At 34.0% G+C, this 16,852-nt stretch overlaps 2 long non-coding RNA genes across 4 annotated transcripts in view; both read left to right on the top strand.

The window, feature by feature from the left end:
- Positions 1-726: 726 nt before the first annotated feature.
- On the top strand, positions 727-3,138 carry LOC127724816 (uncharacterized). The gene is made up of 2 exons (XR_007992727.1): positions 727-1,006; positions 1,486-3,138. It is a non-coding gene; the product is annotated as an uncharacterized LOC127724816 (long non-coding RNA).
- Positions 3,139-3,497: 359 nt separating this feature from the next.
- The window catches only part of LOC127724760 (uncharacterized), an 865,500-nt gene continuing 852,145 nt past the window's right edge, over positions 3,498-16,852 (top strand). For all 3 annotated transcript variants that reach the window (XR_007992660.1, XR_007992661.1, XR_007992659.1), the window contains exons 1-4: positions 3,498-3,931; positions 7,715-7,949; positions 8,428-8,627; positions 12,452-12,559. This is a non-coding gene — a long non-coding RNA (uncharacterized LOC127724760). The remainder of the gene's footprint in view (positions 3,932-7,714; positions 7,950-8,427; positions 8,628-12,451; positions 12,560-16,852) is intronic.

Genomic DNA, 16,852 nt, shown 5'->3' with positions numbered 1-16,852 from the left:
CGTTATGTATCAGTTAGCATTGGATACTTGTGTATACGTATGACGAAGTTAAGCCGCGCTCTGTGTTTGGGGTTCACAGATACTATACCTCCCTTTTAGGTATAGGAACGTCCCCCATCATACGTATCAAGTATCCATTCTTACTGGTACGTTAAACTGAGAGTGAGGTGGCTCAGTTTGACTGATGTGCGATGGCTCAGTCAAAATATTTTTTGCTATTCCTGGCATAAACTGAGAGAGAGGTGGCTCAGTCTGCATGTGAAGCTCTGTAACATGCTTTTAAGGGGAAAAATGAGAGCGAGGTGGCTCAGTCTGCATGTGAAGCTCTGTAACATGCTTTTAATTGTAAAAAGTATTTTATTCAAATTTTAATTGGGGATATTTTATTGTTTTTACTGGAACAAACTGAGAGTGAGGTGGCTCAGCCTGCATGTAAAGCTCTGTAATATGCTTTTAAGGGGAAAAAAGTTTTTTATTTGTTTTTATCCAAATTTTAATTGGGGATATTTTACTGTTTTTATCCAAATTTTAATGGGGGATATTTTACTGTTTTTATCCAAATTTTAATGGGGGATATTTTACTGTTTTATCCAAATTTTAATTGGGGATATTTTATTGTTTTTACTGGAACAAACTGAGAGTGAGGTGGCTCAGTCTGCATGTGAAGCTCTGTAACATGCTTTTAATTGTAAAAAGTATTTTATTTGTTTTTATCCAAATTTTTATTTGGGGATGGGGATATTTTATTGTTTTTACTGGAACAAACTGAGAGTGAGGTGGCTCAGCCTGCATGTGAAGCTCTGTAACATGCTTTTAAGGGGGAAAAAGTATTTTATTTGTTTTTATCCAAATTTTAATTGGGGATATTTTACTGTTTTTATCCAAATTTTAATTGGGGATATTTTACTGTTTTTATCCAAATTTTAATTGGGGATATTTTACTGTTTTTATCCAAATTTTAATTGGGGATATTTTATTGTTTTTACTGGAACAAACTGAGAGTGAGGTGGCTCAGTCTGCATGTGAAGCTCTGTAACATGCTTTTAAGGGGAAAAAAGTATTTTATTTGTTTTTATCCAAATTTAATTGAGGATATTTTACTGTTTTTATCCAAATTTTTATTGGGGATATTTTATTGTTTTTACTGGAACAAACTGAGAATGAGGTGGCTCAGTCTGCATGTGAAGCTCTGTAACATGCTTTTAAGGGGAAAAAAGTATTTTATTTGTTTTTATCCAAATTTTAATTGGGGATATTTTACTGTTTTTATCCAAATTTTAATTGGGGATATTTTACTGTTTTTATCCAAATTTTAATGTTTTTATCCAAATTTTAATTGGGGATATTTTACTGTTTTTATCCAAATTTTAATTGGGGATATTTTACTGTTTTTTATCCAAATTTTATTTGGGGATATTTTACTGTTTTTTATCCAAATTTTATTTGGGGATATTTTATTGTTTTTACTGGAACAAATAGAGTGAGGTGGCTCAGTCTGCATGTGAAGCTCTGTAACATGCTTTTAAGGGGAAAAAAGTATTTTATTTGTTTTTATCCAAATTTTAATTGGGAATATTTTACTGTTTTTTATCCAAATTTTAATTGGGGATATTTTATTGTTTTTACTGGAACAAACTGAGAGTGAGGTGGCTCAAGTCTGCATGTGAAGCTCTGTTACATGCTGCTTAGGGGAAAAAAGTATTTTGTTTGTTTTTATCCAAATTTTAATTGGGGATATTTTACTGTTTTATCCAAATTTTAATTGGGGATTTTTTACTGGAACAAACTGAGAGTGAGGTGGCTCAGTCTGCATGTGAAGCTCTGTAACATGCTTTTAAGGGGAAAAAAGTATTTTATTTGTTTTTATCCAAATTTTAATTGGGAATATTTTACTGTTTTCATCCAAATTTTAATTGGGGATATTTTTCTGCATTTATCCAAATTTTAATCGGATATTTTACTGTTTTTATCTAAATTTTAATTAGGGATATTTTACTGTTTTTATCTAAATTTTAATTGGAGATATTTTACTGTTTTTATCCTAATTTATAAGTTGAGGCAGGTCATTTAATGATTATTTGGGAAATGAGGGACTTTTACATTATTTTATCCATTTGGGTGTGGGGGACAAAGGGAATATTTTACTTTTTAAGACCAAATTTTAATTTATACAGGAGACCTCTTTTTTTTTATCTTTTTTTAGTTAAATGTTGAGCCCCCAAGTCAAATCAAAGACTTAAAAACTGGTACTCCAAAAGGAAAAGATAGGTGACCTACTGTGGGCATTTGTCTTGGTGAACTAGCACCTTAAAGTCCAGCTAACCCACAGGCCGGCTGGCTAGTACAAGCAGACAGGTATTTTTAATACCATTTGGCATTTTTAAACTTTGGCATTTTTCATTTGGCTTTTTGTTTTATGTGTTTTTTGAACTATTTGGATTTATACCATTTGGCAATTTTCATTTATGTTTTTTTCATTTTTTTCAACATATTTTGTAATCAACACACCAAAAACACTTCAAAATTAAGAGTGGGATATATACTTTTTGGCCTCCATAATGTTTATCAATCAAAACAGCATTCTATTTTCAAATTTACATTACACAATTTGGCTTTCTGCAACGTTGGCTGTTAATCTTTTGTACGAATGCTATGATGACCATTATGTGTAGAAAATAAGACTACATTTCTAAAAGTGGCTCAAGTTCATATATTTATGTTTGATATCAATCAGTTCTAAATTTCATTCACATTTCTAAAATTTTAAGATCTTCCATATCTGGTACATCTTATAAAATCGTATTCATCTACTAACCCAATTTTCTCATAGGGACTTAACACGAAGCAGAAGGGGTATTAGGTGGTAGGTGGTTAAGGGTGTTATGATAGGGTGAAAGGGTGAGAAAGGGAGGGAGAAAAATAGAATGATGGAGAGGGTGAGGGTATATGATTGTGAGTGGAATATAGAGAGGGGGTTAATCTGTGAGAGAATGTGATTTCATAGTAAGGGCAGGGTGTACTGGTCTGGAAGTATAGTTTCTGTTTTGTCTCATGTAGTTTCTGTTTTCTACATCAATCTGATAAGTTTAAATATTGAGAAATTGCTGTCGTCTAAAAGTTCACAGGTTAACAGCCTTTCTTGTTACTGTTTATGTGCTGCTTATATATAAATATTGTAGCACTTCTCAGTAGCTAGATAGAGTTGTGGCTTTTCATCAATTAAGCAGCAGCTTCTGTACAGTTCATGTTGGAATGATACCAAGTGCTGTGTTTTTCTTCCAAGTTGAGAACATATGGCCCCGTAACAAATATGGCCTCGCAACAAAGCTGTCGGGGCCATATAGTTTTACCCTTGTCTGTCATTCCATAATTCCGTCAATCCATCTTTCCATCATTCTGTCATTCCGTCATTCCGCAACAAACCATTATACGGGCTTTTTTTCTAAATGCCTTCAGATATTAGGCTGATTTTTGGTATGTGAGTTCACCTAATTCATCAGGAGACCAACTGTAACAACCAGACAATACCACAGGCACAGAGACAGGTTTTCCAGAGTCAGCACTTCAACGGATGCCTATAAATACAGTTTCATCCCCAGAACAAATTTTTGACTGGAACCAATTACCTGAAAGTGCCATCCAAGCCCCCACAACAGACGCCTTCCGGGTCTGTGTGTGGCAGTTCCTGGCGTAACTATTGATACCTGATTTTAACCCTGTACAGTTGTTGCAAACTCACATAATTTTATTTGATTTTGTTCCTGTAAATACACAAGTTTTTGTTTATTTTTAACTTGGCGTGTACTGGTTGACACAACCGCACAGTATATCTGTGTTATGGAAATTTCAACTGCAGATTAACCACAAAATATAGAAGAAGAAGTACAATAAACACTAGACAACAGGAATGACAGGATATATCTTCTGGGGGGTAAATGGTTAAAACTAGATATAAACAGATTAACTTACCAATGTTCTATTATATACTGATAAAGTACTAGGGTATCAGTACTAGGGTATCAGGTTGTTCTGGCCCAAAACAATCTGGTTAATTACACTGTGACCAATATTTACGACGGAAGCTTGATCAAATGTCGACAGCCCATTTATGGTATTCAACAGCTCATTGGTCAGAGTTCTAGTCAAACCAATATCCGGTCAAATCGGCACCCGGTATAGTCAAATTGGCACCTAGTTAAATGGCACCTGATGTAGTCTTTAGGCACACAAGATAAATATATTTAACCCGCAAAAATTTTTTTTGGATTGTATAATGGTATGATGTCGTCGTCTGCGTTGCCCGATGACACATTTGGTTTCCGGACAATAACTTTAGTTTACATGAATGGATCTCTTTGAAATTTAATAAAAAGGTTCAAAAGAAAGGTTGGGATTGATTTTGGGGTTGCTGGTCCCACTGGTTAAGTAATAATAGGCCCGAAAAGGCCCCAAAACAAGCATTTTTCTACTTTCAGGATAATAACTTGTGTATAAGTATTTCAATTGCTCTGAAATTGTACCATAATGTTTAATACCACAAGTAAAAGGTTTGGATTCATTTTGCAGTCTATGGTGTCAACAGTTAAGAATTAAGGGCCCAAAAGGGGCCAAAAACAAGCATTTTTGTAGTTTCTGGACAATAACTTGTGTGTAAGTGTATAGATCTCTCTTATATTGTACCACAAAGTTCCATATCACAAAAGGAAGACTTAGATTGAGTTTGGGCATTATTGTCCCATTCATGCAAGAATTAGGGGCCATAAAAGGGCCAAAAACAAGCATTTTTCTAGTTTCCAGACAATAACTTGTTGTAGTTTACAGTCAATAACTTGTGTTTAAGTGTATAAATCTATCGGAAATTATACCACAAGTTTCCATACTACAAAGGGATAGTTATTGGGGGTTATGGCTTAAATCATTTAGCAATTAGGGGCCAAAAAAAGGGGGAAAACACGTGTTTTTCTGGTTAAAGGACAATTTAGACAATTTAAAAGCTGTGTTAGGGAGGTAATCCAATTCAAATTTAAAGAATACTGTTATATATATGTTTGATTACCTCCCTTACACTGTTTGAAAATTGTGTATTAAGAAATGATGATTGTCTTGAGATGATAAGCTGTAATTTTTTTTTAGAAGTAATACTATTCATTTATATTAATTTTAATCATGACTATGTCATTTTATATTTTTATATTTTATGATGTATTTATTAAATGAGTAGTTATTGTTAAAAACTCCATAAGAAATTTGAATTGAGATTATTATTGGAATAAGGGAAAAGAGAAGATGAAAAAAAAGGGGGTGTAGGGGGGGTAGGGGGTACAATTTTTCTCATTTCAGATTTCTTTAAATATTATTTTTTTAGGGGATTAATATTCAACAGCATAGTGTATTACTCAAAAGCAAATAAATTTTTTAAGTTCATTAGACTACCAGAAACCTATGCTGTGTCAACTATTTACTATTTAATCACATCCAAATTCAGAGCTGTATCAAGCTTGAATGTTGTGTCCATACTTGTCCCAACTGTTCAGGGTTCGACCTCTGCAGTCATATAAAGCTGCACCCTGCGGAGCATCTGGTTACTTTATGTTTACATTAATATTTGAAGATTTGAACAAATCAAAGGGGAAACCAGGCATTATCTTGCATAATATGAAAAAGAAGATGTGGTACGATTGCCAATGAGAAACGAGCCACAAGAGACCAAATGACACAGAAATTAACAGCTACGGGTCACCTTACTACCTTTAACAATGAGCAAAGCCCATACATATAAGTTCTTTCAGTAATTTAACATGGCCTAAATACCTTTGCTTACCATGATAAAAAGTTGAATAATGGAGATAAAGGGTATAATATATCAATGAGACAGCAACTTAATGACACAAAAAGTAAGAAGACATTTAAATATCAACACCAAAGCATCAAAGTCCATTTGGATTGTATCTAAAAACCACAGGGTTAAGATTTTAAATACCTGGTTAAACTGTTGTATAACATTTCAAATACTGTTAATACAGAAATTATTGTATGGTTTTTATATTGTGAATGACATGTTTTTTTTTACTGACCCTGGTTATCCATGAGGGTATTGCATGGTCGTATATGTGAATAATGTATCTGGGTGGGTATCACCAGGTGTATATGTATACACAATATATTGTGAGATGAAGCATAGCCAGACAACTGCCAGGGGCGTAGCTAGGTATCCAATAAACTGTAGGCACAAATTGAGGCAGGGGGTCTGGGGCCCCATAAGGCCCCTGGTAAGGGGTTCTGGGGGCGTAGCCCTCCGACGGAAAACGGTTTTCAGCATTTAAGTTGCAAGATTTTGTGTATAAAAAAACCTAAAAAAACGTCATTTTATCATGATAATATACATGAAAACAATGTCGAAAAAATAAACATAATTCTACAATTACATCTGACTGATGAATTAACCGGCAGTACAATTGGAAATATAAAAAAAAACAATATTTCCAATATGCATTGCCCAGCGTGGATCAGCGTAGCCCTTTATTAGGCAGCACAACCTGTTTCTGATTGAGTATAATTGATATATACGTCAATTGATAGTACATATTGACAATCCTTCATTAAAAAAAAAAATAGGCACGTAAACACTGAGACTACTACATAATAATACTAACTTTTGGAATACGGCGCATCGACCATTCATATTTTGATTCTTAAACCTTCACCCTCCCCCGGCCACACAAACACATACACACACACAGTCAATACGTCATGCAGAAGTTCTGTTCTGTTCATACTACCGGTGTCTAACAAAATTCAAGAAATTCATATTTTCTTATATCCTGTACTGTAAAATCCCTACCTGCTTAGGAATTTGAATAATTATCGTCATTACATGTAGATCTGAGAGTACTCGAAGTTACTAAAAGCTAGTTGATTGATTGATTGATTGATTGATTGATAGACGTCCAGTGGCAAATAATTCATGCATGTTCAGGACTAAAACAGATAGAGGTCGTCCAGGATGAAGGTCTGGAAATTTGGAAATGCCATGCATTGGAAAATGAGGGTTTATTAAATAGGAACAGAAATTTACCTTTCAGTAGACAACCTACTAACCCCTCAAAGAGTTGTTTCAAGTGTCTTAATGTGCAGAGAGCGTGGCATTCTTTCTCTCTTCACTAGGCATCAGATTGAACTTGGGCCAACAACAACTAATTAAAAAAAATCATTTATCTAAGTTGAGGTTCATTCAAGTATTTGTTGATTGAAGTGAATTATCTGAACCAAAGTTCTAGTTTATAGTTTCTATATTAGGTGGAATATAATGACATACAGTTCCAATACGCCACTGATTCAATAAGAATGATAGACTAGTGTACGCATAACATTCGATAATTAAAGAGTTTTGACGAATTCACATGCATCTACAGATAACATTGTTTATTACTTTTTTAATAAAAAAATTATTTGTGAAAAAATTATGTGTAGGCACGTGCCTAAAGTGCCTAACGGCAGCTACTCCCCTGACTGCAGTTAATTACGTTTATTATATGCATTAAATTATAATTACTTTTTCATGTGATAGAAAAACTTTATAAAGTCATAAAGTAAAGATTATGTGAAATTATCTAATTGGTTTTTTCAGGAAAGTAACTAAAGTTAACTTTAAGTGCAGTATATCTGTGGACATTGTTTGTTCTGATAGTAATATTTTCTTTCTCTTTCACAATAGATGGATGGTAACTGAATCAATACAAATAGCCTCATTGAATTTGAAAAAGCTGCAAATGATATCAGTAACAAAAGATTGTTAGTGTGCAGTGTGCAGACAGTGGTTAAACAGAAGTTAACATTCTATTAGTTTTGGGATTTTACAATCAGCTAGAGGAAATAATAGGAGAAAAAGGGACCTGTGTGGTAAAAACTTCCTAAAAGTCGTCCTTTATGTGTTCAACTTTTTCTTTTGGGTAAGTGTATTATATATATGTTTATAGTTATAGAAAAGGCAACTTAAAAAGATATTACAATTTAAATGATTTATTGGTTATTGGTTGCTTAGAATCATCCATTGGCAAATATTATATATGCATATTCAGAACTAACTATATAAAGTATAGAATTTGTAAATGTATAATATAAGACATAAGAGAAGATATAGATACATGTTAATTGAATAATCTCCCTTTGTTCTTTGTTCAAATTAAATGAAATTCTTCCTTCATTGTTTACTGTATTCTGTTGCTAGTAAGATTTTATAACCATGCTAACAGGATAAAAGATCCTAATATAAAATTATTTCTAATTTTTCAGCTAACATTGCTAACTTCAAATTACAAAAATATTCCGTTTCCTAACTTTTCTGTATCATGTTCTATCAATTAATTAAATGTTCTTTAAAATTCAATAGTGTTTTTATGCATGATAAATTCTATATTTCTTTTCCAGCTGACAGCCCGGTTAGCTTTCCTAGCATTAGATTAGGGTTATATATCAAGTTCCAGAAGCATACCTATATCAATCTGCTAGGGAACAGTACTTTCCCTTTGGCAACATACTTGCTACTAGGAACAGGAGCCTTTATTATCTTGTCAGGAATCATTAGTTGTACTGGGACATGTATAGAAAATAGATGTTTTATGGTTATGGTGAGTTATTTCCCTTTGAACACATTGTCTACTAAGAATGTATACCAAAATTAAGTTTTTTAACTTTTTACAAGCAAAGCCAACAATAAATTGAAAAAAATTCATTTCAGCTAATTCCAATTACATGTTATTTTACTTATGATTGTAATGGATATTATGTTGTATGGTCTGTTCGTCTGTCAGTCCAAATAGATTTTTAGGTTGTTTACATTGACGTTGTGGTCTTATCAACATGAAAATAAGGCCACATGATGTGAAATTACTATGGTATTAGGCCTATTCCACGGTTCACTAAACATTGAAATTATTACATTCTCAAGTTTAAAGTCATATGAAACGAGTGACTAATGAAAAATAATGTTTATCCAATTCTTGAACCAATAAAATTGAGAATTAATGGAAATGGGGAATGTGTCAAAGAGACAACAACCCGACCATAGAGCAGACAACAGCTGAAGGCCACCAATGGGTCTTCAATGCAGCGAGAAACTCCCGCACTCGGAGGCGTCCTTCAGCTGGCCCCTAAACAAATATGTATACTAGTTCAGTGATAATGGACGTCATACTAAACTCCAAATTATACACAAGAAACTAAAATTAAAAATGATACAAGACTAACAAAGGCCAATGGCTCCTGACTTGGGACAGGCGCAATGCATGTTTATATCATAAACTTAGTCTTCTGTGCACGATTTTATCATTTTTTACGCAAAGATATCGTTTTTAAATTGTCAATTTTTTTTCTCTCTGTCTAGAAGAAACTAAAATTAAAAATGATACAAGACTAACAAAGGCCAATGGCTCCTGACTTGGGACAGGCGCAATGCATGTTTATATCATAAACTTAGTCTTCTGTGCACGATTTTATCATTTTTTACGCAAAGATATCGTTTTTAAATTGTCAATTTTTTTTCTCTCTGTCTGTTATGATCTAACAAATATGGTAGCTCATTAATTGCCGTGTTTTGAAGCCGAAGTTTACCGATTGTTACTTTATAGTAAACTATCAACAAAAAAGGATGCAATCTATTGGAGATTTTATCATAAACATGCTGCTAATAAAAACCTCTTTAATAAGCTAGGTGCATTTTTCTATATTTTTTTTATCTTAGGAAATTACTATTGAAACATTGTTTATCTGTTATCTTGAAATTATCGTTTGAAAAGGATGTTTTTTTATAGAGATGACTTAAGCCAATCAGAAATTCAGACTAGAGGTCACATGTCTGGCATTTCATTCTCCTGTCTCATATTCTAAAATGTTATGGATAATTAAAACATTGTTGTGATGTCATTCTATTGTTTTACCCGTTCTTTATTTCAGTGATTGGACTATCATTAACCTGTAAGAAACCATTATGTTACCTTTAGCTGTCCAATATTTTTAAGAATAGACCTCCTCTTTCTTAAAAATATTGGACAGCTAAAGGGTAGCATTACTGATTCTTACAGATAAATGATAGTTCAATCACTGAAATAAAAAAAAAACCTATTAATTACCCCAATTGTTTTCATCATGTAAACAAAAATAAAACCAAAGATCAAATGACAATTAAAAAAACATTTTATTAAAGTCACCTTCCAATACAATAATTTTGTCACTCATCAAAATGGTTTCTTGAGAAAAAAATCACTTTCAAATTGATTTTTGTCTCACTTGACGGAGTCAAAAAGCGAGACATAGGTATGCTGTTTCCGGCGTCGGCTGCGATGGCGGCGTCAACAATGTATTAGTTTGTTATTATGTCTAGTTTATGGTGAACCACTAGTGGTAAGTCAAAGATATTTGGTATGCAGTTGTATTGGTATTGGCACATCTCATTACCATGGAGATTATTTGGCCTCACCCCCTCAGTCATGGTCTATTGACTTTGAAACTTTGCTTAGTTTTCATGTATTAGTTTGTGATTAGGTTATTTTATCGGGAACCACTAGTGGTAAGTTAATGATTATTGGTATGCAGTTGTATAAGCATTGGCATATCTCATTTCCATGGAGATTATTTGGCCCCGCCCCCTCAGTCATGGTCTAATAACTTTGAAATTTTTGCTTAGTTTTCATGTATTAGTTTGTGATTACCGGTAGGTCAGTTTATGGGGAACCACTAGTGATAAGTAAATGATAATTGGTATGCAGTTGTATAAGCATTGGCATATCTCATTTCCATGGAAATTATTTGGCCCCACCCCCTCAGTCATGGTCTATTGACTTTGAAACTTTTGCTTAGTTTTCATGTATTAGTTTGTGATTAGGTCAGTTTATGGAGAACCACTAGCGATAGGTCAATGATATTTAGTATGCAGTTGTATTAGCATTGGCACATCTCATTACCAGGAAAATTAGTTGACCCCCGCCCCCTCAGTTATGGTTTATTGACTTTGAAATTTTGCTTTATTTAAATGTATTAACTTGTGTTTGAAATTTTGCTATATTTAAATGTATGAGCTTGTGTTTAGGTATGTTTAAAGGGAACTACTTATGATAAGTCAATGGTATTTAGTATGCAGTTGTATTAGCATTGGTACATCTCATTTCCATGGAGATTGTTTAGCCATGTACCTTCAGTCATGGTTCATTAACTTTGAGTATTTGCAAAACGTACATGTTAAATAAAGTGTTTCTATTTTAATTTCAACATTTGCATTATCGAAATTACAAAAAAGCGAGACATATCTCTGTGATAACAGCTAGTTTATTAACACTACCAATACTTATATCACAGCCATTTTTCTCATGTTTTTGGGTTGTCTCTTTTAGCACTAATTCAATAAGTTGATTATGCTTGTTGTAAGTCTTGTTTTTATTGCTTTTATGAATTTCTTTTTCCAAAAGATTTATCCTCGTCCGTCTTTAGGTTATCAAAATTGACCTCTGGTGATGCCCTTCCTAACATCATTTTCAACTGCAACTAAAATGAAAAAAGCAATAAAGTAATGCTTCTAAAATTTGATAGATCATGCTGCAATACAAGGGTCATGAACAACCGAAACCTTATCCTGTGTACAAAGTGCGAATTAGAACTTCCTTCATGAACCAGGGGACTATGAAAGTTTTTATAATTTTCAGGTTTCAACATGTAAAACAATGTAAGATATAAGCCTCTAACAGTCCATTCTGTAAAATATTTTACAGAATGGATTGTTATTGGCTTATATCCCTTAGAGAGAAAAATATCATGTGACATCAAACATTATCCATTGATTTATGGCAAACCTTAAATATCTAAATATTATAAAATATATCTAAATAAAGGCAACAGTAGTATACCGCTGTTCGAAACTCATAAATCGATAGAGATAAAAACAAATCCGGGTTACAAACTAAAACTGAGGGAAAACGCATCAAATATAAGAGGAGAACAACGACACAACAAAAACACAACCTTAAAATGTAACACACATATACTATAATATAACAAATTAACAATGGCCATTTTCCTGACTTGGTACAGGACATTTTAAGAAAAAATGGTGGGTTGAACCTGGTTTTGTGGCATGCCAAACCTCCCGCTTTTATGGCAACGTCAAACACAACACCAAAACGACAACATCACATGACAGGACCACAAAACAAATAAATGGGAGAACATATAGGTCAAAGAAACACACGAATAATAGCTAACAAAAGGTACTAGGCTTAAAATTCAATACGTCAGACGTGCGTCTCGTCCACACAAGACCAACCAGTGACGCTCAGATGAAAAAAGTTTGAAAGCCAAAACAAGTACAAAGCCAGAAATTATGGAATCATTGTTCAAAAGTACCTTTATGGTAGTAGTAGAATCTTTTTTTAAATATATTTCAATCTAATTTATGTACATACAGGTTGGAAGAGACTGATGAACTATACATATCTGGGATACAGAATCAATGAAACATCGTCAGTACTGAAAGGTCAACATCAAGGAGGGGTCTGTGCTGTAGACTTCTCAGGTATTTATTGTTTGTTCATTTTCAATCTTAATACAAAAAATTTATGCAGATTGAAACATGACAGGATATTTTTGGTGGTTAATCTTGTAATGATTTTGACTGGAACAAAAGAATGGATGTCAGGAAAATAAGATTATAAGTACAGCTAGTATGGGAATAAAACCTGGAATTTTATCACCAGATCTGGTTGGACTTGGATATTTGTTGATTTGTTACTGCCTGAAAATTATCTACTACAGTGATACTTAATTTATTGCCACCTTTTGGAACATGTAAAATACTATCGACAAGTCAGGATGGCAGTATATCAAAGTAGAAATTTATATAAAAACTGCACACATTTGAGAAAAGTTGACTCTAGGATTATTCTGTAAATTCGTATTGGCATGCGTAGGCACCGGACACATCCATCTAAAACACCGATACCAATATTTAATATTCAAATAGTTCCAGTGTAATGCTGTGTGTTAGTCAAGAAATAGAGTTAATTAATTGTCTATACAATTTTATACCCTTAAAGGACACTTGCTGTAACAAAACTCCTGCAACTTTTATTGTATTGTACTTTCAATATTCGCATTGCGCAGGCACATGCAAAATCGATTGTTATATATAGTAATCCAGCGTTCATCCAAACGTGTAGACTGTAGAGCCGATTTTAACTTGGGGCCTACTATAAAAAATCAAATCGAATGGCAATACAACTATATCAAGGTAAGAAGATATATATTCCTTGATAATTATCAGATGTAGGCTTATCAGACTTTTCTTCCCCGATCTTCCTGATTCGCAGCAGGAGCTTTGCGTGTATATAGCCTTTGATTTTCATATAGTGTGAACAATGTATTTCTTCCACTGATGTCTTCCTATTTTTCTTGAGCATTCCCAATATTCATATGTGTTGCGCCTTAAAGATGAAATCATATTCATTTGGATATGGTTCAGTATAACAGGAACATATATATTGATATACTGTTCCCAGGGTATAAGTTTACGGAGCTGTACGTCAAACTGAATTAAATTGTCTAGTCAGTTATGACATACAATTATCCATGACTTGAGTTTGAGCAGGTAGATGTTTCTTTGAGTTTATATCCTAAAAGGATTCACCACACGCACTGTTTAGGTTTTATTAGTCTATAGATTATTGAAAACACAAAAGGGGTCTGAAAGAGGGGGAGGGGGTGGGGTAAATTGTTTGATCCTTAATTTCTGGAAAAAATAACTTAATTTATACAGGGAAGTGAAAAAAAAATAGTTTGTTTCCCTTGAAAATTATGATAAAATAAATAAAACATTTAGTTTTAAAATAAATCGTGTTCCTGTCGATATTTGATATTGAAGAAAATAGTTTTTATTCTAAATTGATTTGCATTAATATAACTGAGAAATTCACTGCATTTTGTGCTTAATCTATTGGGTTCTTAGGCTTAAGAATTGCGTTAATTAAACATGAAACTGGTTTTGCCAACTACTGGTATCAATTTGTTAAACAAAAAAATATGTAATGGATTTCCACTATAGAAAATTGTAGAAATGTATATAAATTTAGAATTATATGCCCAAAATACAGCCTCGAAAATTTTCCATTTCAAGTTTTCATCCAAATCTACAATGCTGACTTTCTATCTGAAATGTTTTAATGTTCTGATATCATATTTATGTGTCTAGGCTGGTGTCAAGTTTTATTGATCATTTGTGAAATCCAGAAAAAAGTAGATTAACATTGAGAAAAATGTATTCATGGTCCTGGTTCTGGTGTGTTTAAAGTTATTCAAATGTGAGGTGCTTAATTTACATAAAAAGATGAAGATGATGTGTCCAGCTGTAGCCAGCAGATTAAATAAGTTTTATATAGATATTACGTTGTGTCCACTTGTGTCCGCCTGTAGTCACTAGTTTTTATATGTTTTATATAGAAATAGCAATGTGTCCTGCTGTGTCTGCCTGTAGCCAGCAGATTCTATAAGTTTCGTATAGATATTACGTTGTGTCCACTTGTGTCCGCCTGTAGGTCCCTGTTTCTGCAATTTTCATATAGAAATATCACTGTGTCCAGCTGTGTCCGCCTGTAGCCAGCACATTCTATGCTTTATATAGAAATTATGTTGTGTCCACTTGTGTCCGCCTGTATCCCCAGTTTTTATAATTTTTATAAAGGAATAGCACTGTGTCCAGCTGTGTCCGCCTGTAGCCAGCACATTCTATGTTTTATGAGATATTACGTTGTGTCCACTTGTGTCCGCCTATCTCCCCCTATATCTTTAAGTTTTATATAGAAATTACGTTGTGTCCATTTGTGTCCGCCTGTAGGCCCCTGTTTCTGTAATTTTTATATAGAAATATCACTGTGTCCAGCTGTGTCCGCCTGTAGCCAGCACATTCTATGTTTTATATAGAAATTACGTTGTGTCAACTTGTGTCCGCCTGAATCCCCCTATTTCATAAAGTTTTATATAGAAATAGCACTGTGTCCAGCTGTGTCCGCCTGTAGCCAGAAGATTCTATAAGTTTTATATAGAAATTACGTTGTGTCCACTTGTGTCCGCCTGTATCCCCAGTTTTTATATTTTTTATAAAGGAATAGCACTGTGTCCAGATGTGTCCGCCTGTAGCCAGCAGATTCTATAAGCTTTATATAGAAATTACGTTGTGTCCACTTGTGTCCGCCTGTATCCCCAGTTTTTATAATTTTTATAAAGGAATAGCACTGTGTCCAGCTGTGTCCGCCTGTAGCCAGCACATTCTATGTTTTATATAGATATTACGTTGTGTCCACTTGTGTCCGCCTATCTCCCCCTATATCTTTAAGTTTTATATAGAAATTACGTTGTGTCCATTTGTGTCCGCCTGTAGGCCCCTGTTTCTGTAATTTTTATATAGAAATATCACTGTGTCCAGCTGTGTCCGCCTGTAGCCAGCACATTCTATGTTTTATATAGAAATTACGTTGTGTCAACTTGTGTCCTCCTGTATCCCCTATTTCATAAAGTTTTATATAGAAATAGCACTGTGTCCAGCTGTGTCTGCCTGTAGCCAAAAGATTCTATAAGTTTTATATAGAAATTACGTTGTGTCCACTTGTGTCCGCCTGTATCCCCAGTTTTTATATTTTTTATAAAGGGATAGCACTGTGTCCAGCTGTGTCCGCCTGTAGCCAGCAGATTCTATAAGTTTTATATAAAAATAACGTTGTGTCCACTTGTGTCCGCCTGTATCCCCGTTTTTTATAATTTTTATAAAGGAATTGCACTGTGTCCAGCTGTGTCCGCCTGTAGCAAGCAGATTCTAAAAGTTTTATATAGAAATTACGTTGTGTCCACTTGTGTCCGTCTGTAGCCCCCTGTTTCCTAAAGTTTTAAATAGGAAATTGCACTGTGTCCAGCTGTGTCCGCCTGTAGCCCGCAGATTCCATAGTTTTATATAGAAATTACGTTGTGTCCAGTTGTGTCCGCCTGTAGCCCTGTATCTGTAATTTTTATATAGAAATAGCACTGTGTCCAGCTGTGTCCACCTGTAGCCAGCAGATTCTATAAGTTTTATATAGAAATTACGTTGTGTCTACTTGTGTCCGCCTGTAGCTCCCTGTTTCTGTAATTTTTATAAAGAAATATCACTGTGTCCAGCTGTGTCAGCCTGTAGCCAGCACATTCTATGTTTTATATAGAAATTACGTTGTGTCCACTTGTGTCCGCCTGTATCCCCAGTTTTTATAATTTTTATAAAGGAATAGCACTGTGTCCAGCTGTGTCCGCCTGTAGCCAGCAGATTCTATAAGTTTTATATAGAAATTACGTTGTGTCCACTTGTGTCCGCCTGTATTCCCAGTTTTTATAATTTTTATAAAGGAATTGCAATGCGTCCAGCTGTGTCCGCCTGTAGCCAGCACATTCTATGTTTTATATAGATATTACGTTGTGTCCGCCTATCTCCCCCTATATCTTTAAGTTTTATATAAAAATTACGTTGTGTCCACTTGTGTCCGCCTGTATCCCCCTATTTCATAAAGTTTTATATAGAAATAGCACTGTGTCCACCTGTAGCCAGCAGATTCTATAAGTTTTATATAAAAATTACGTTGTGTCCACTTGTGTCCGCCTGTATCCCCATTTTTTATATTTTTTTATAAAGGAATTGCACTGTGTCCAGCTGTGTGACTGTCCGCCTGTAGCCAGCAGATTCTATAAGTTTTATATAGATATTACGTTGTGTCCACTTGTGTCCGCCTATCTCCCCCTATATCTTTAAGTTTTATATAGAAATAGCACTGTGTCCAGCTGTGTCCGCCTGAAG

This window comes from Mytilus californianus, unplaced genomic scaffold (genome assembly GCF_021869535.1).
Source record: "Mytilus californianus isolate M0D057914Y unplaced genomic scaffold, xbMytCali1.0.p SCAF_14, whole genome shotgun sequence".
In the NCBI taxonomy this organism is placed as follows: domain Eukaryota; kingdom Metazoa; phylum Mollusca; class Bivalvia; order Mytilida; family Mytilidae; genus Mytilus; species Mytilus californianus.
This window is presented reverse-complemented; position numbering and strand designations above follow the sequence as displayed.